The sequence below is a fragment of the Anastrepha obliqua genome, chromosome 5 (genome assembly GCF_027943255.1).
Source record: "Anastrepha obliqua isolate idAnaObli1 chromosome 5, idAnaObli1_1.0, whole genome shotgun sequence".
NCBI lineage: Eukaryota > Metazoa > Arthropoda > Insecta > Diptera > Tephritidae > Anastrepha > Anastrepha obliqua.
In genome coordinates, this window is record NC_072896.1 from 30,410,008 (window position 1) to 30,429,455 (window position 19,448).

Here is a 19,448-nt window from a genome sequence, read left to right on the forward strand (position 1 = left end):
ATTTAATAAAAAAAAATTAATAAAAAAATTATTTAAAAAAATGTATATAAAAAAAATTTTAAAAAGAAAAATGTATTAAAAAATAAAAAAAAATTATAATTATAAATAAAGGGTAATCAGATTGGAGGTACTTTTCCAATAGGGGTTTTTTGTCACATCAGTAGTCGCTGTGAAACTAAATACATCATTTTTTTTCAGTATTCATTGACGTTTCATTATGGAAAGACTAACGCCTCAACAACGTTTACAAATTGAACAATTGTATGACGAAAATCGACGCTATGTGGTCAACTTAAGGTCTACATAACCGTCCAGCGACAAGGCCCATTTTTGGCTTACTGGTTTCAATGAGCAAAATTGCCGTATTTGGGCTGAAGAGCAACCCGAAGCCACTCAAGAATAGCCATTACAACCATTGAAAACAACCGTTTGGTGCGGCCTATGGGTTAGAGTAATCATCGGTCCATATTTCTTAAAAGACGAAGCTGGCGCCAACGTAATAGTGAATGGCAAACGAAATCGCGTCATGATAAACGACGTTTTGATGCCGGATGTCGGTGATTTCCACAACATTTGGTTCCAATAAGACGGCGAACAGTGCTACTTGCCATACAATGCGTGAAATAATGGATTTACTGTGACGTCGTTTCGGTGAGAAACTTGTCTCTCACCTCGGACCCGTGGATTAGCCACCAAGATCGTGTGATTTCGCACCTTTGGACTTTGTGGGGGTATGCAAAGTCTAAATGCTTTGTGGATAAACCAGCTTGAATTAAGGAATTCGAAGCCAACATTACTAAAGTTATTCACGAGATGCCGAGCGAAGCCGTCCAGCGCGTCATCCAATTGGTTTACGTGTTTATGGATGGCCGAATTAAGGCGCAGTTGAGGGCAAAATTTGAAAGGGATTATCTAAAAAAAAAATATATGAGATGAATACGAAGAAATAAAATTTGAATTCTCGTTTTCAATTTAAAATACGATACCTTTAAATTGATCACCCTTTAAAATGATAGCAGTATTAGTTGTTACTCAATAACGCAAAAACTACTGAATGGATTTAGATTAAATTTTGTTTGGTTTATTGACTAGGGGCGTGGTCCTGACATAGGCTACAAACTTATGCGCTAGAGGATGCTGCTGTCGGGATATTTAGAAAAATCGTATTTGTGGACAGATTTGGATAATTTTCTGGCAAGTTGTTTCGTGCACGCTCAACCGTATATCGCTTGCTCTATATATATATGAGTTAGGGATGACAAAAGTTGAACTTTTTTCGAAGGAAATTTTGTGAATAAAATTTTTTGCTGTACAATTTTTTTCTCTCTTTTTATAATTTCTCTTCTTTTCACAAGTTTGTCTTCAAGAGTTAATTCAATTTATTTATAACTAGGTTTTATACTACGCCTTTTTATTACTATTACTACTATATTTTTAGCTGGAGATAGAAAAACTTTAAATATCGTTTTGAGGTAAATTTTGTTATCAATTCAATTTTTTTTTTGTCTTCGAGAGTTAATAGAATTTACCTATTTATAAGAAAATTGCATTTTAGTTTTTATATTACACCTATTTATTGCTATTAACGCATTAATGACCCATGCTTTTTCTGGAGATGGAAAAATTTTAAATATCGTTTTCAGCGAAATTTTGTTAATAAAAAGTAAACAGTAATTTTTTTTGTTGTAATTTCTATTCTCTTTAAAAGTTTGTTTAGTAATAAGGAAGTTGCGGTTTCTTTTTTTATATTATACCTAATTACACCTCTTAACCCGTTAGTGACAAGGCCTGATATATATGCCTTTCACCACGAACGCATCACTTGAAACATTTTTTTGGAACCTGAGAATTGACAGTCTGATATCACTTCAAATATGTACTGAAAATTGTACTTCAATGGGTTCTTTGTGCGAGCATTAATGAGTTAAAATATAAATTCGATTTTTTTACGCCAGAGGTGTAACAATACGTTCAGCAAGAAAATAAGTTTACATAGAACAAAGAGGACCAAGTGGTGATTGAGCCCATGAGTATTAGGAACATATTTGGAAACATAGAAAAAATTTGTTTGTTCCGTTCGTGTTATGCTACTGAAAAACACTCTGCTTGCGGAGCTCTGGATGAAAATATTTTAGCCTGAATTTCGGTCGAAAAATATATCTCCATTAGGGCGGGTCGATTTAAAAATTGCTCATTGCTCTGTGAAAATCGTATTCTAGGGATCAAAATAAGAAACTTTGCCGAAGGAACCATACCTCTAAAACGAATTCTCATGTCCCCCAATGTGGGTCGAACGAAAAATCCCACTTTGACCCATTTAGAGTGCTCCAATCGAGTCCAAATGTATGACCGACCCCCACTAACTTTGGACGGCCGATCCACCCATGCCAGTGGCACACCTCCTGGAACTCCCCTGGGTGGTTCCCCATACAATCATTTCAAAATATCACCATTTTTGGCCTTTACTTGAGAAAAGAAACTAAAAAGTTCGACCCAAATTGGAGGACATCAGAATTCGTTTTAGAGATATGGTTCCTACGCCTACGGCTAAGTTTCTTATTTTGATCCCTAGAATATGATTTTCACAGAGCAATGGGCGATTTTTTTGCCTCCCCACAAATCGACCCTGCCTAATCTTCATATTACTTTGAATTCTTGAAGTCAATATATCAAAGTAACTATCAATACACTCACTCGTTTAGTCCCTCCTTAACGTATCTTCTCATAACTCGAAGCTCCACTACCCGCACAAAAGCAAAAATCTATTCCGCATAAACGACCACTATCCAATGCTCTTGGCTAATTTGATTCAGCCCCGTATATGGTTTACTGAAAAAAGCCAAGCAGCAGTTGACGCTGGAAAATAATAGTCGCAATAAAATAAAAACAAGCTGAACTCCAAAGGAATATGCCATTGAGATGCCAAAGGCGAATAAGTAGCAAATTCAAATGTACTGACTTTAGTCTGAGTCTTTTGTGACAATAACTACAAGAAAGTGCCAGACGACACCAAACGCTGTCCAAAACATGAACAAAAACTCACTTTCCGAATAGATATGACGGGAAAAACTAAAATAGAAAAGTCGCAGAAAACTAGTTGAGGTTGAGGTCAAGGCATAGAGGGTGGTGTTGAACACCGACAAAAGACATTAAACAACCAACCACAATGAACCGCTTAAGTGGCCAATAAAGTGGAAATAAAAAGCAAGAAAAAAATCGAATAATTTAAAGAGCAACAAAACCGCAACTACAAATTCGCACAGATAACGAAAGACAATTAATGTGCGCGGCCAACGGTTTGAGGTATAACGAGAATCGAGTATAAGTTTTAGAGCATCAACGCCGCCACCACAAACAGCAGTCATAGTAATTAGTGCGAGCATAAGCGATAAAATAGTTAAAGTACATGACCAAAAGGCAAATGTGAAAATGGCAATAGAGCAGCAATGAAAACAATGCAGTCAAGAAGGGAGCGACGAACAACGCAACACAGACGATGGCAGTAGCCATAACAACCGGAGCAGCGTAGCTTGGGAGCGGCACAAATACAGGGATAATTTTTGAAGCAGAGGTACGACAAGGAGTGAGCCTTCAATTGACAATGACGTGGCTGCGTCGCAGTTGGTACTTGGAAGGGTGGACAGAAAAAAACAGCGGAGGCAGCTGTTGGATGTCTGCTCTAACAGACGATTAGACAGTTAGGCGGGCAGACGTGGCAAATTGTCAGTAAAGTTGATTGCCCTCCGCTGAGTTAGTCAAGGCAATGGCAGAGTGATGTGCAAGGCAAAGCCATATGCAGGACCTAGTAAGCATTGAACAAAAAATAAGCTGGATACACGGCGCAGGGCATGCGCTAGGTTTAGTTCATCATTTTATAAATATGTTTGGTTCATAATAATAATAATTTGAGATTTCTTAAGACCTCGAGCCATAAGCGACCCTTAGGTTTTACTGAGGCCAAAAAAAAAAACACTAATCTTTGACCCACTGTCTAATATGAGATCTACATTGACACATACATCAAAAATTGATATCTAAGCTTTAGCCAGTCAGAAGAGCACCTATATGGTTGACGGGTGTTCAGTGGAATTTGTCGAAAGCTTCTGCTACCTCGGTTGCACTATCACGACAGACGGTGGAACAGATGCAGATGTCAACTACAGACTAAACAAAGCAAAGGCGGCGTTCAGGCAAATGCATATAGTATGGGTGAGTTTGCAAATCTCCAGGCGCACTAAACTGCGAATATTCAGTTCATCTGTGAAGTCTGCATTGTTTACGGAAGCCAAACATTGCTGGTCTCCAACACCATCACACAGAGGCTACAATCTTTCTTTAACAGCTGCCTCCACATCATCTGTAGAATATTCTGGCCGAACACCATCAGTAACGACGCGCTGTGTGTCCATCCTATGGCAAATCAAACGCAGAAAGCGACGATGGATAGGTTACACACGAAACCACCAGATAGCATCGCGAGAATGACACTGGACTGGAATCTTCAAGGAAGCAGAGGTCGGCGAAGGTCGATGTAGCGCGAACTAGCAGATGCCAACACAACATGGGACGGCACAAAAACAACAGCCCAGAACCGTGCTCTCGAGTGGAGTGGACAAGGACATAAAAAAGGGGCAGTCAGAATGCAAAATTGAACGATAGTTCCACAAATGGAGGGGCCTACAGTTTTAAGCCGACTCCGAACGGTAGATACTTTTTATGAGGAGCTTTTTCATGGCAGAATTGCACTTCGAGGTTTGCCATTGCCTGCCGAGGGGCGACAGTTACACTTGTTTATTTTTCTGTTTTCTCTGTTTTTCTTCTTTTTGGTGCTCACGTCTTCCGAATGGTAGCCACGCACCAATCAATTTATTTCATGTTCAGCAAAAACGATTTCAAATGCAATCAAATTTGTGGAAAAAAGAGGAGTAAAACGAGACAATCGCAGAATTCTGCTCCAAAGAAGATCCCACGAAGTCAGCCAAAGAGCTGTCCAAAATGTGTAGACGAGTAACAATCAATATCTTTGGGAAATTGTTAAAGATGAGTGACTGAAGATTCCGAAGCAGCGAAGAGATGCCGCAATAAAAAATTTGGAAAATTCAAATTACGTTAAAAATTAGTTACAACTTTGTATCTGCAAACTTTGTCAATGCAGTTTTTTTTTAATTTTTTTATAAACTTCATCAGAACGCGTTACTTATATGACCACAGCTATTTGAAGGTTAACCCTTAATTTCTATTTTTTGTTATAAAAAGTTTTGTTTTTCGTTATAAAATTGATTGAAATGTGTGTTCAGTCAAGGAATATAATAAATTATATTATAAATAATAATAAAAACTACTTGATCACAACATAGATTAAAAATTTTTTGCAAACATCTAATATTTTTTTGGTACTGCTGCTTTCCTGCTCGCAACTGTATATACACTTTCGACGAATCAGTTTCTATTTAAACATTGAAAACTCCCACTGGGCTGAACGGCATATCACTCGATGTTTGCTTTCATTTTGACGAGTGTATGCGCCCCAGAGGATATAGCCTTTAGTGGGACGACACAGGGTGAATATGAGAGCTCAATTGTGGCGCATGAGAATTGCACCAAACATTGAATGGACATTCCGGAAATTTGCGGACAACATATCAGTTATCAACTGCGTATTTCATAAAGTAGAATTTATTTGCCAATTTAGTTAACCACCCCCGCACCAATTCTCTTTCAGCCGCACCACCACTTTCAGCTTTGATGTTCTACGTACAGCACTTTGAGCTTCAATTATGGGATTTTAAATGTGGCATTCCTTAGTCAGAGCAGACATAAATGTGAATGTAGAATGTGTGAGTAAATGTACACCTGCGATCACAATAATAGCAGCGCGACAAAGTTTGGACTATTTATTTATTTTTTATTTAATATTTTTTATTATTTAATTTTTTTATTTATATTTAATTTTTTTATTCATATTTAATTTTTTTATTTATATTAAATGTTTTTATTTATATTTATTTTTTTTTTAAATTTATATTTCATTTTTTATTTATATTTAATTTTTTTATTTCTATCTAATTTTTTTGTTTATATTTACAAACATTTTTTTTATTAATTTATTATATTTCCTATTTTTTATTTCTATTTAATTTTTTCATTAATTTTTATTTTTTTATTTTTAATTATTATTTTTTTTTTTTATCTTTAATTTTTTTTTTTTAATTTATATTTTGTTATATTTAATTGTTTTTTATTTTATTTAATTTAATTTTTTTTATTAGTCATACTTAATTTTCTTATTTATTTAATTTATTTGCTATTTATTTATTTTTTTTTTATACTACAATAAAAACCTCCTGCAAAAAAAATATCAAAAATCAAGACGATTTTGAGCTACTTCAAACTTGCACTTTATCATACTAAAATTCAAAGCGCTATAAAACTGCATATTCAAATTTTTTTATAAATTCTGATAAATTTTTTTTAAATTTTGGAGAAACTTTGTGAATTTTTTTTTTTTAATTTTGTACACAGTTTGAAACTTTAACTTAGTTTTCGTATAAACTATATACTTATAAAAACCTATAAAAAAATTAAACAAATGGTCACCACTCTGCAATCTGTCACTATTATTGTGAGCACTAGTATGTGCCCATCTCTCTTTCGGCATGTTTCCCCTTCAACTGGATGACTTGGTGTGTTTTTGTGTGTGTGTGTGTACTGCAGACAAATGTTGAAGCGCAGACGAAAATACTCGTATGTGTATTCATAAAGGTGTGTAAGGATTGGATTGGTACTTATAGTCTTTATTTTTGGTAGCCGGTTTTCATGCGAAAAATTCAAACAAAGGAAGTTCAACAGACGTCTGAAGTGTTGTGGGAATTGTGTTGCAAGCAGCTTACTAACAGCGCTACTAAATCTACAAACACACGAACATACATAAATGCTAGTTGACAGCTAAAAAAAAATAAGGAAAAAATCTAAACTGCAAAACAACAATAACAAAAAAATAAATCATGGAATGCAAAAAGAAAGCCCAAAAGGAAGCTGCATAAACAGACCAAGTCATCATCGGCAAAATGTTGGCGATTAACAGCAACAATAGCATTTTTAAAAACTATGTAAGAAAGCTAGGGTCTTATCGTGCTCGATTTTTGTATCTCGCTTATGTGTGTGTGTGCGTGTGTGTCGTCAGTGTGTAAAGGGTTATCGATCGCACAAATCGGCTAATGTGTGCAGCAAGAAGCAATAACCTTAACCCTTTGCACTCCAGCCTGGTAATGCATAGAGGCTACCAGCAACTCCAAAACAAAACATATTCTAACTTATATTATAAAAGAAAAACATAAATTTAGGACTTAAAATTTTTTTAAGTGTGATATCTTTCGAAAGTATTGCCCATATGCATTCGCGGTTTACCGGGACAAGTATCACAGTATTCCAAAGTTTCGCGCTTTTGTGCCTTTTCTTGTCTATTAGAACAAAAAAACAATCTCTCTTTTTGCCTCACAGCAAGGTCCTGACACTTAAGTAGAGTACTTTTTACTCTTATTACAATGTAAGCATAATAAACGTATCATAAACACTATAAGATAAGCACAGACTATTTTGCTTACCTAACTGTTAAGGGCGCCGAGGCAGCAAAACAACCATGTCGCCGCTACGGCGACAGCGGATTTACTGTTAGCATTTTAATGTCGCAAATACGGCGACAACGGAGTGCAAAGGGTTAATATGCGTTTGCTGTGCGCCATCTTGCCTTCACTGCTTTTTGATGTAGTTTACATTGTATGTTGTTGTTGTTTTTATAGTTCAAGGACCCCAGACTTGCACGCCAGCGGATGTCATGGCCTGACGCGCCAGTTCATGAGCAGTGAAACAAAAACTTCTTGCAAAAATTTTAAGAAGAAAGGATGTCATTGCAAAAAAATGTGCGCTTGGTAGTCACTCGGCGTGTTTAAATGGCGATTAATGGTATGTTAGATATTTTGTTTTTATTGATATGCTGATTCAACCTGCTGGGTACTTTTAGGAAGAATGGATATGAGGATAACAAATCAAACAACACAAAACTAAAAATGAAATCAGAAGAAAAAAATGCAAAAACACAAAAAGCAAAATAGAATTATAAAAAGTACAAAATGAATTTAAATAAGAATAAAAAAAGTTATTATATAAAAGATAAAAAAATTATAAAAAAATTAAAAAATTATAAAATAAAATATAATTATGAATAAAAAAAGAACAAACTTATAATGAAAAATAAGAAAAAATATTAAAAAAGAAAAAAATAAAATAAAATAAAATAAAATAAAATAAAAAAAATAAAATAAAAATATAAAATATACAAAAAAATTTTAAATTTATATAAAAGAAAAAAAAAGACTTTTTAACACAACAAAAAAAAAATTTTTTTTTTTAAATAACAAAAACAACACGAATTATGTATCCCACACAAATTATAAAAATCGAAAAAATTTAATTTAAAATTGTATAAAAAAATTACAACAACAAAGTAAAACACAACAAAAAATAAAAAAAAAGTTATATAAAAAAATTTAATATATAAAAACAAAACAAAAAAAATTTAAACACAATAAAAATATATTGTAAAAACAAAAACAACATCAAAACAGTTTTAGATAAAAAAAATTAAAAAAGTTATTTAACACAATAAAAATTATATAACACAATAAAAATTATTTAACACAATAAAAATTATTTAACACAATAAATATAAAAACTAAACCCAAACATAATTTATTTTAAAACAATTGTATAAAAAAATTATATAAAAAAAAAACAATTAAAAAATGTATACAACAAACACATAGAAACAAAATAAAAAAATGATACAAAAAACAAAAAAATTATTGAATACAGTAAAACTTATTTAACACAAAAAATAGCAAAAACTTTGTTGGAAATATATAAATGTGGCAACACTTCCCATCACTATTTTATTATCCTCATCTCTTTTTTCTCTTCCTGTATTCATTCCTGAATTCATATACGCGCTTGCTTATGTTTTTAGTCTATTTCAATAAATCAAACCAACAAACTTTTATAAAAAAAACAATAAAAAAAATATAAAAACATAAAAAACCAGATTAAAAAAATATAAATAAAAACAGAAAATATATAAACAAAAAACAAAAAAATATTAAATACCAACAAAAATATAAAAAAAAAAACTTAACAAAACGAAAAAAAATAATTATTACAAACAAAATAAAAAAAAATATATAAAAACAAAAACCAAAACTAATTTATTTAAAAACAAGTGTATAAAAAAATTTTATACAAAAAACAACAATTAAAAGAAGTATACAACAAACACAAAACAGCAAAATAAAAAAAAAAATTAAAAAAAAAACCAAAAAATTATTGAACACAAAAAAAACATATTAAAACAAAATGTAAAAAAAATTATAAAACAGAAACAATTTAAAAAATATAATAACACAAAAAACCAGAGTAAAACAATATATATATAACAAAAACAGAAACAAAATATAAAAAAAGAAAACAAAAAATAATAATTATTAAATAACAATATTAAAAAAAAATATATAAAAGCAAAAACAAAAAATAATTTATTTAAAAATAATTGTATACAAAAATTATATACAAAAAAACAAAACAATTAAAGAAAGTATACAACAAACACAGCAAAACAACAAAATAAGAAAAACAAAAAAAAATTATTCAGCGCAATAGAAATTAGTTAACACAAAAAAATATAAAAACAAAAACGAAATTAATAAAAAAATTTCTAAAAAAAAACAATTAAAAAAATATAAAAAAACAAAAAACCAGATTAAAAAAAAAGTTATAAAAAAAAAACAAAAAATAATAATTATTAAATAACAATGTTAAAAAAAAATATATAAAAGCAAAAACAAAAAAAAATAGTACACAAAAATTATATACAAAAAAACAAAACAATTAAAGAAAGTATACAACAAACACAGCAAAACAACAAAATAAGAAAAACAAAAAAAAATTATTCAGCGCAATAAAAATTAGTTAACACAAAAAAAATATAAAAACAAAAACGAAAAATAATAAAAAAATTTCTAAAAAAAAACAATTAAAAAAATATAAAAACACAAAAAACCAGATTAAAAAAAAAGTTATAAAAAAAGCAAAAAATAATTATTCAAAAACAAAGTTTAAAAAAATATTAAAAATACAATTATTGACAAAAAAAAGGTAAAAACAAAAACGTTCTGACCAGGTCTGAAGATAAAAAAGGACATAGAATAATATAATATTTGCCAAACACCGTTTTTAAAGTCTATCTAAACAAAATATTTAGGGAGTATTTAAAGTTTAACATTTCTTGAAATAAAATGTCATACCAAACCACAAGATCCTTGCCACTAAGGTGGCAAATACATATGTATGTTCAATATGATAACCTGTTTGGAACATTTTAACCCTCTACCTTTTTAACTTATGGCTCCATTCAAGCAATTAAAGGTGTAAAGCGGAAAATATCTTCAACAAATTTATGCAGAATATTTCGTGGATACTCTTCCTGGAACACTTTAACCCTCTATCCCCTTCACTTATAGGTATATTTCGACCCTTTCAGCCAATTTAACTTATGAAAACTATTTCGAGGGTACTCTTTTTGGAGTATCCTTGATTTATGGGAATACTATATAATGATTTTTTCAGGCAATATAGGGTAAATGTTACTAAAACAAGTTCCTGACGGCTCAAAATAGAGTAAACAAATATTTTTCATAAAATTTCGGTACATATTTTTTGTAGACATATTGAGAATAAATTTTTGTATCATCAGCTAACATTTTTATTCGCAATATGACTGTTTTAAGAACTTTTAAGATCCAAATAGACCCATTGAGGGTTAATATAATAAGTATGCACACCTGTGCTCACAATAATCGCGCTGCTATCATATTCCAAAGTTTTTCCCATTTATTAATTTTTTATTTAACTTTTTTTTTTATAAAATACGGGTTATACTATAACAAAAACCATATAACTTTATTTTTCATACGTTGCACAAAATTTTGGAAAATTCAAAAAGATGTCTTTTTAGTATGAATTTGTAGTAAAGCTCTGAGTATATAGTTTTTTACCCCTTTGGATTTTATATAATAAAGGGCAAGTTTAACCCACCGTTGGACATCATTTTTAAAACCTTCAGTTGAGCACCCGGGTCTGGCCTTTTTTCGTCCTGTTCGAGGATCTTTTTTAAAAAATTATACCCATAAATTACATTTAAGGAAGCTACTTGGAAGCTAAAGTCGTTAGCAATAATAGAAATATGTTAAATTCACGTCCAAAGTCGAAAAAGCCAGTCTGGCCAGACCCGGGTGCTCAACGGGGGAGGGTTAAGTAGCTCAAAAATCGCATTGATGTTTAAAATTTTTTTTTCGCTGTTGTTTTGTGTACTTTTTCCTATCTAATATAAAACATTTCAAGCATTCGTTATGTCGTTCGGTCGTAAGTGGTAAACTGTGACCTTCCTAAAAATGTTTAAGGGGTAACACCACTGTAGACGCGTAAAATAAACACGATTTTTAAAGAATTTTATTGTATAGAAGGAAAGGGGAAACAATCACTCTGATTTGGGAAGTTATTACTTATATACTAAAATACAAAACTACAAAGTTTGATCGAAAAATTTTACAAAATGGCGGCATAGGAGACATTTTTGTAATGTGGTTTCTCTTGAAGGAGCTCCGCGGCACGCAGCACAGAGGGTGCAAATTTTAATCTGGAACAAAGGAACATTTTTTTTCTTAATCTAGATAAGAATAGCTAGAGAAACACGTAGGGGATTTAAAAAATATTTATTTTTGTGGAATTAGCAAGCATTTGAAGGAAAAAACTCTATTTTGGACTAAAAAAACGGCACTTAAATAATTATAACAATCGTTTAAATTAATCTATCGAAAATGCCCTACGCTCTTCTCTTAAGAAGGTTATTATACAGACGTAGTGAAAAACCTGATTAAAAATATTTAAAATTGTTTGAGTTATGCTGCGTGCCAATTTCAGAAAACGTGTTTTGAGAAAAACGCGTTTAAAGTTTGGAAATCTGGAGAAGTCGTTAGGTAGCAGTCACTAACGCTTGGTTAAAAGCTTAAAATATTTATGAAATAGACTTCGGTAACGTATAAAACTTTTTGTTCTGTATTTTAAAAGGTTCAAAGAATTTTTTAAGCTTATAAAAAAAATCAATTTTTTGAAATTTCTACAGTGGTGTTACCCCTTAAACGTAAACTTTAAGCACGCCGTATGCCAGATATTACTCCTTGATCCGCCTTGGTACATTTCATTGGCGGAACCCTGTTATTGTTTGTAAATGTATTTTGTTTTGTAAAAAGTTGAGCTTTGTCGTATAACACAGCCGTTAGCAGTAAGCCATAAAAACAAATCTAAAAATATGGAAAATTCTCATTGTGCTAAAATAGTAGAGCAAATAGCTTTCAATTATTAATTGTGCTTTTGATACACTTTGTTGAAATTAACTGTACCTTAATGCAAAACGAGTCCCAATGTAAAAGTTGGTATCCAATTACAATTTTTACCTTCAACTCAGCAAAAGACACACAAAAAAAAAAATTTTTGCAAACACAATGGCGGAGTTGTATAACTTCACTCTCTTAGCGCAACAGCAACCACTGCATACATACAAACATACGTACGTGTACGTGTGCATACAAGAATGTCCATACAGCCTATCATGGCTGACCAAACGTGACCTCGGTCAAGGGAAAATGTACTGTCCGTCCGTCCCATCAGCCGTTTGCTTGCTGCTACACAGCCAAACAATCAACCAGTTTGCAGTAAATAAATAAAAGCTGAGGAAGACTAACAAATAAATCACCACAAATAATAACAATACTCGTGCAACATCAGCGGCAATAACAAAGAAGAGTGCAGTAGTAGCGCATGAGCATCAGCAACAGCTACAAAAACAATAACAAACGTATACGCCATGTAACAATGCCAGTCAAACACAATTAACAACAGCAGAGTGGCGCATAAAAATTGCAACAAAACAACAATAAATATGTATGGAAGTGTATGTGCAACCAGAATTCCAACAATGCTTTTGGCTACACAACAAAAGGAGGGCAGAGAAAAAGATACGTATTACTACTGCGGTAAAGGCCTTTGCCAGACAGCAGACAACGTTGTCAGTTGCATGTGGAAGGAAAGGAAATACCGACCGTCGTCAGCAGCTGTGTTTGTGTTGCAGTGGCAGCAAAATGAAAGGCAAAGGCAACAAAGTGCTCGATGGATGTAGCAAAGCATACTCGTACATGCAGCTATGGCAGCATTTACACTTGTACATGTGTGAATATGTATGTATGTATGAATGTCGATGAGCGCGGCAAGCGAAAGAGCAATGACTTCTGTGCGCCGTGGCGTTGTTGCTGTTGCGCTGTTCCCGTTCGCTGTGCATGCATTCGATGCCAAGTGTAGATGTTTAGATGCATGTGTCTGCAACATTGTATACGGAACGTGAATGTTGAGGTAATAAAGGTGCACAAAATTAAAACAAAAAAGGAATTTATAACAAAATTGAACATTTCTTAACAAAATAGCATTGAATCCCAGAGAAAATCATTGGCTCAAAAGTTAATTAAGATAGAATAAACGAAAGATAAGGAAAAGTAAAAGGAAATGGAAAAGGAAAGAATTGAAAATAAAAAGATACATTACGATAGGGAAGATAAGATACAACAAAAAAGAATTGCGAAAAAGATAATATAGAATATAAGAAAAAATAAGATATTATGAAAAATAGGGAAAAATGGGAAAAGCCCTGATAAGATGAGTTAAAGTAAGGTGGGATGGGATAAGGTAAAAAGGGGCAGAGACAAATACGAACAAGAAGCATGGATGAAGCAGGATTTAATAAATAAATTAAATAACAATGAAACGAAAATATAAAAAATAAAAAAAATTAAGAAAATAAAAAAATAAGTAAAAAAATAAAAATAAAAAAATATAAAAATAAAAACAAAAACAAAAAAAAAACATAAATAAAAAATAAAATAAAATGAATAATAAAATAATTTACATTGAGTTAAATGAAAAAATAATTATTAAATAAAAAATAATAATAAATAAATAATATTATATAAATAATAATAAATAAATAAGAAAAGCAATAAAACAAATCCCTTTGGTTGGGCACCTATTGCGGCGCGTCCCAGGTGGTGGATAGGGTACGCCACAGTTATCTTCTGTGGTTAAGTAGGTCATAGCCTTGGTAAAAGCCTAGTCGCGAACCAGCCTAGTTCTCGTCAACCAACAACTATGGTAGGGGGAACAACATGTAGTGCAGTGTTACTGCACGCGTGCCGTAACTGCCATAATTGCTGGCAGTGCCCCATATCCACTTCGGTGGAAGGCGAGAAGCCACTCGTATTAGTAGGTCATGTCTCTGCTAATACGAATGGAGTAAACATGGACTCACGGGGAGAAGGCCACTTCCTTATATCAAAGGCTACCAATCCAAGGTGGAACAGCATACGCCGAGGGATGCATGGCTTAGGGTGAGCTAAGTCGCTAGTATGCGGACTCTGGGGCACCTGTCGCACCCCAGTTTAAATCCGACTTACCACGGCATAGGGCTCTGGCGTGGCGAACCCCATTATTTCCCTACGAATATCTCTGGTTACGACTGCTGACTCGTCAGCTGAGTGACCGCCCCGCAAAAAAGAATGAACAAAACTAACACAAAACAAACAACACAACAAAAAATTCCTTCCCGACGCGGAAGACCCGTTGGCTCCACCAAACTTATGGCGGGGTCAAAAACCACCCCTTCGGTGACTAAAGTGCTCACTAAGAGCAAGACCGTCAAGGAGACACCACCGCACTCCCAGGTGGCTTCTACTTCCTCCAAAACCGATTCGGCTGCGGAGAAACAATCAATAACCAAAACTGTTTTGCCAGAAACTGGGAAAACTAATCGGACAGAAGTCTCCAAAAAACCTGTCCCTCCTCATCTCCGTCGATATAGAGGCAAAAGACGCGCCACTTTCCTTATGGAAAAGCTCGGCAAAACCCCTGAGGAGGAGCTGTCCGACCAACAAAAGGCAACTCTCGATTGGGCCCGGGAATTCCTTCGGAAGTATGAGGCGTCCAAAGAAAAACCGAGTGCAGCTAAGCGGCAGCGGTCTTCAGAGGATCCTCATAGCTCCAACGACCCCAAGAAGCACAAAGCTTCCTCTGAGGTCAAAATACGCAAGTTCTGCGAAGTTGCCAGAGATAGTCTGGTCATGGCGGTGGTGGATAAGAGCCACCCTGACGGTTTCATCTCTCCATCAAACTGGAAGATTGTGGAGAGAAAACTTCAGTTGGGATACCTGGACGTTCTGAAACAGAACCCAGGGCCTCCTCCTTTCTGCTCTGACGCGGGATGGTTCCAGGCAAGGGTCAAGTTGATCGCGTGCTCGGATCAACGTTCTGTCAGCCTGTACGGCATGGCCCTCGACCGACTCGGCGAGGTATGGCCCGGGGCGAATCTTAAGCTCGTCAATAAGAGCGAAATTCCAAACCAACCACGCGGCAGAGCAAGTATACCTCTAGAGCCATCCGATCCGGAAACTATTCTGGAGCTACTGAAGATCGGAAACCCGAACCTACCCACCGAAAACTGGAGGGTAGTTAAGGTGGAAGAGCCTTCAGGAAACTCCAGACATATCACGCTGCTCCTGGACCAGGAAAGCGTTAAAGCACTGGACGACCGCAAGGGGATTGTGGCGTTCGGGTTCATCACCACTACCATTTGGACCTATCAGCCGAAAAATCTCCTCGCACCCAGCCAAGAGAGTACGGCGGCCCCCAAGATGGAAGTCGATAAACCTCTCTCACAAGCTTCGACGATTGAGTCCGACTCGGAATCGAACAGCGAACTTGTGGGACACTTATTTAACATTCAACTCGGGGACGAGGATAGACTTCTAGATAGCAGTGATGACGCGAACGACACAGTCATTGAATGTGCGTCTAAAAGTGCTGCAGATTAATCTGCACCACTCTAAGGCTGCCTCGGCAGCCCTCATTCTTCGTCTCTCTGACCTCAGAGAGGACATCATTCTCATCCAAGAACCTTGGATATCAAACAACAAGATATGCGGCCTGAAAGATAGGCACTACACCTTGTTTCAAGGTGAGGCTAACGTTAGATCGCGCTCTTGTATTCTCATTCGAAAACATATTAATGCTTTTCTTCTTCCCTTTAGCAACGCTGACACCACTGCCATAGAGGTTGAAGCTGTCCACGGCCCGATTTGGATTGTGTCGGCTTACATGCCTTACGACGCAGCGGAGGCGCCTCCTCCTGAAGCAGTGAGAAGGCTCGTCAATACGGCGCATCTGAAGCAGAAACGCATCATCATTGGAGCAGACGCTAATGCCCATCATATTGTTTGGGGTAGTACAAACAACAACACACGAGGTGAGCAACTCTTTGACTACATTCTAGCGAATAAGCTTGATATATGTAATAGAGGTGATGTCCCTACGTTTCTTAACTCGTCTAGAAGAGAGGTACTCGATATTACTCTTGCTAGCGAATCATGTACACAACTGGTGCAGGACTGGAGCGTTGATAAACAGCACTCTTTTTCCGACCACCAATATATAACATTCACTTTAAAAGCCGAAACGGCAAAACCCATGAAGTACCTTAACAAAAAACGTATGAATTGGATCAAATATAAAGAACATCTTGCCAATGGACTTCCTGATATCAGGCAGTTTGAAATGGCAAATAAAAACGATATCGAAAACGCTGTCAACATGATAACGAAGACGTGTCAAAGCGCAGCACGACAATCTTGCCCCCTGACGAAAACAGGAGGTAAGCATAAACCTTTTTGGTGGACTCCAGAAATCTCAGAACTTCGCAATCGAACTCGGAAACTCTTTAACCAATCTAAAATAACAGACGAATGGGAAGAATATCAACAATGTCTCAAAGACTTTAAGAAAGCTGTCAGAAGTGCAAAACGCACATCCTGGCGATCATACACTCAAGAATTAGAGAACACTTCAGAAGTAAGCAGACTACGCAAGATTCTTGCATCAAACCCAGTCTCTCCCAGTTTTATCATGACTCAAGATGGAACTTGGACTACTTCAACTGACCACACTCTTAGAATACTTCTAGAATCTCACTTTCCAGGCTGTGTTGCCAACTTACCTGCACTTCCCAGTACTCTTCAGAGTAATTATGGGAATAGATCAGATCTAATCAGCTCTAATAGCATCTCTACAGCAATACTAAGCTTTAAAAAATTAAAATCACCAGGTCCTGACAACATCATTCCAGCAGAACTTCAAGAAGGACTGGAAATTCTACTGCCTTGGTTAACAAGGATCTTTAACAAGTGTTTAAATCTCTCTTACCTTCCGACAATTTGGAAGAAATCGAAGGTAGTATTCATTCCGAAAACGGGGAAGCCTTCACACTGCAAACCAAACGACTTCAGGCCCATTAGCCTAACCTCTTTTTGCTTAAAGGCTTTTGAAAAAGTCTTAGATGAGCAAATAAAAACCCAACTTGATACTAAGTTGATCTCTGAGGCACAACATGCTTACACTAAAGGGAAATCGACTGAAACGACACTTCATTCACTGTTGCAAACAGTGGAAACTTCCCTTCACAATAAGGAGTACTCTCTTGTCGCATTTATGGACATAGAAGGTGCTTTTAATAATATTGAACCCAACGCTATTTTGTCTGAAATTGCCAAATTGGGTATTAATTACTCCATCCGAAAGATGATCGAACAAATGCTCCAAAATAGAATAATCACTTCAGAGCTTGGGTTAAGCCGCATGAGAATGTACGCCGTCAAAGGCACTCCTCAAGGCGGAGTACTTTCACCCCTTCTCTGGAATCTCGCTGTAAACAGTTTGCTTCGAAATCTCGAAAAAGCAGGCTGCAAGGTTGTAGCCTATGCAGATGATATTGCACTCTGCGTGTCAGGCAAACACCTGAATACCCTCACTGAGCTCATGCAACGCTCAATCAATATTCTGTCAAAATGGTGCACCGAAAGCGGACTAAATGCGAATCCAGCAAAGACAGATCTTGTTCTCTTCAATAGGAAACAACAATCTCCTCCACTGCAAACAATAACCTTAAAAGGGGAATCATTACTCCTATCTGACTCAGCTAAATATCTAGGAGTTATTCTAGATAGGAAGTTGAGTTGGAAATTGAACATCGAAAACAGATGCAAAAAAGCCTTCATAGCTCTTTATACTTGTAAGAAAGCTATAGGCAAAACCTGGGGTTTTTCACCTCGGATCATTTATTGGATATGTACCTCGATCATCAAACCGATACTCTTCTACGGTGTGGTTGTATGGTGGACAGCACTCGAAAAACGGTGTAGAGTAGCCACAATTGATCGAGTTCAAAGAACAGCCTGCCTCCTGATAACAGGATGCTTAAGTACAACACCTACTAAGGCTCTAAATACGTTGCTCCACTTGTTCCCTATCGATCTGGCTGGCAAAGCGATTGCAGCGAAAGCAGCGACACGCATGAATGCTATATCGAAATGGAATAAGTATCTTGGCCATTCGGCCATACTGAACAGGAACACTGTTATCTCTTCCGACATAGACTATCTTCCATCACCACCCTTGCTATTCCCCTGTTCACTACCAACTAGGGAAGAATGGAAGACAAATCTAACCGAAATCGATGGCCCACTGATTATATATACAGATGGTTCAAAACAAGACGGTAAAGTGGGATTTGGAATCTTTTCCAAATCCCCTCACATCAATCTATCATTTAGATTACCCGACTACTGTAGCGTATTCCAAGCGGAAGTATGCGCTATCTGGTATGCTGCGAAAACTCTCTTAGAAAATAGAATATCACTAGAGGATATCCGCTTTTTTACCGACAGTCAAGCGGCCGTTCGAGCACTCAGCACTCAGTGTTCAGAATTCTGTCCAAGTTATCTGGATACCGGGTCACAGTGGATTCGAAGGCAACTGCAAAGCTGATGAGCTCGCAAGAGCTGGAGCTGCGCAATCAAATGTTAGTGACCTACCCACAATCCACATTCCGCTCTCAACATGTAAAATGCTCATCGATCGAGAATTTCACAGCATTGCTGATCGGAGGTGGCGAGTGGAAACTACTTGCGTTACGACCAGACAAATCTGGCCATCCTACAATCTGAAACAGACAAAAACCCTTATAAGTCTTTCGAAACACGAACTAAGGCATATAACATCTCTTATCACCGGCCACTGCGTTTTGGGCACTCACGCACGTCGGCTCGGGGTTCCTCAGAACGACCTGTGCAGATACTGCGAGGACGAAGATGAGGAAGTATCGAGCAGACATTTGCTGTGCAGTTGTCCGGGTCTAGCCAGAAGTCGACTCGCTCTTCTAGGCTCTCCAACAATTGACAATCTTTCAGTAC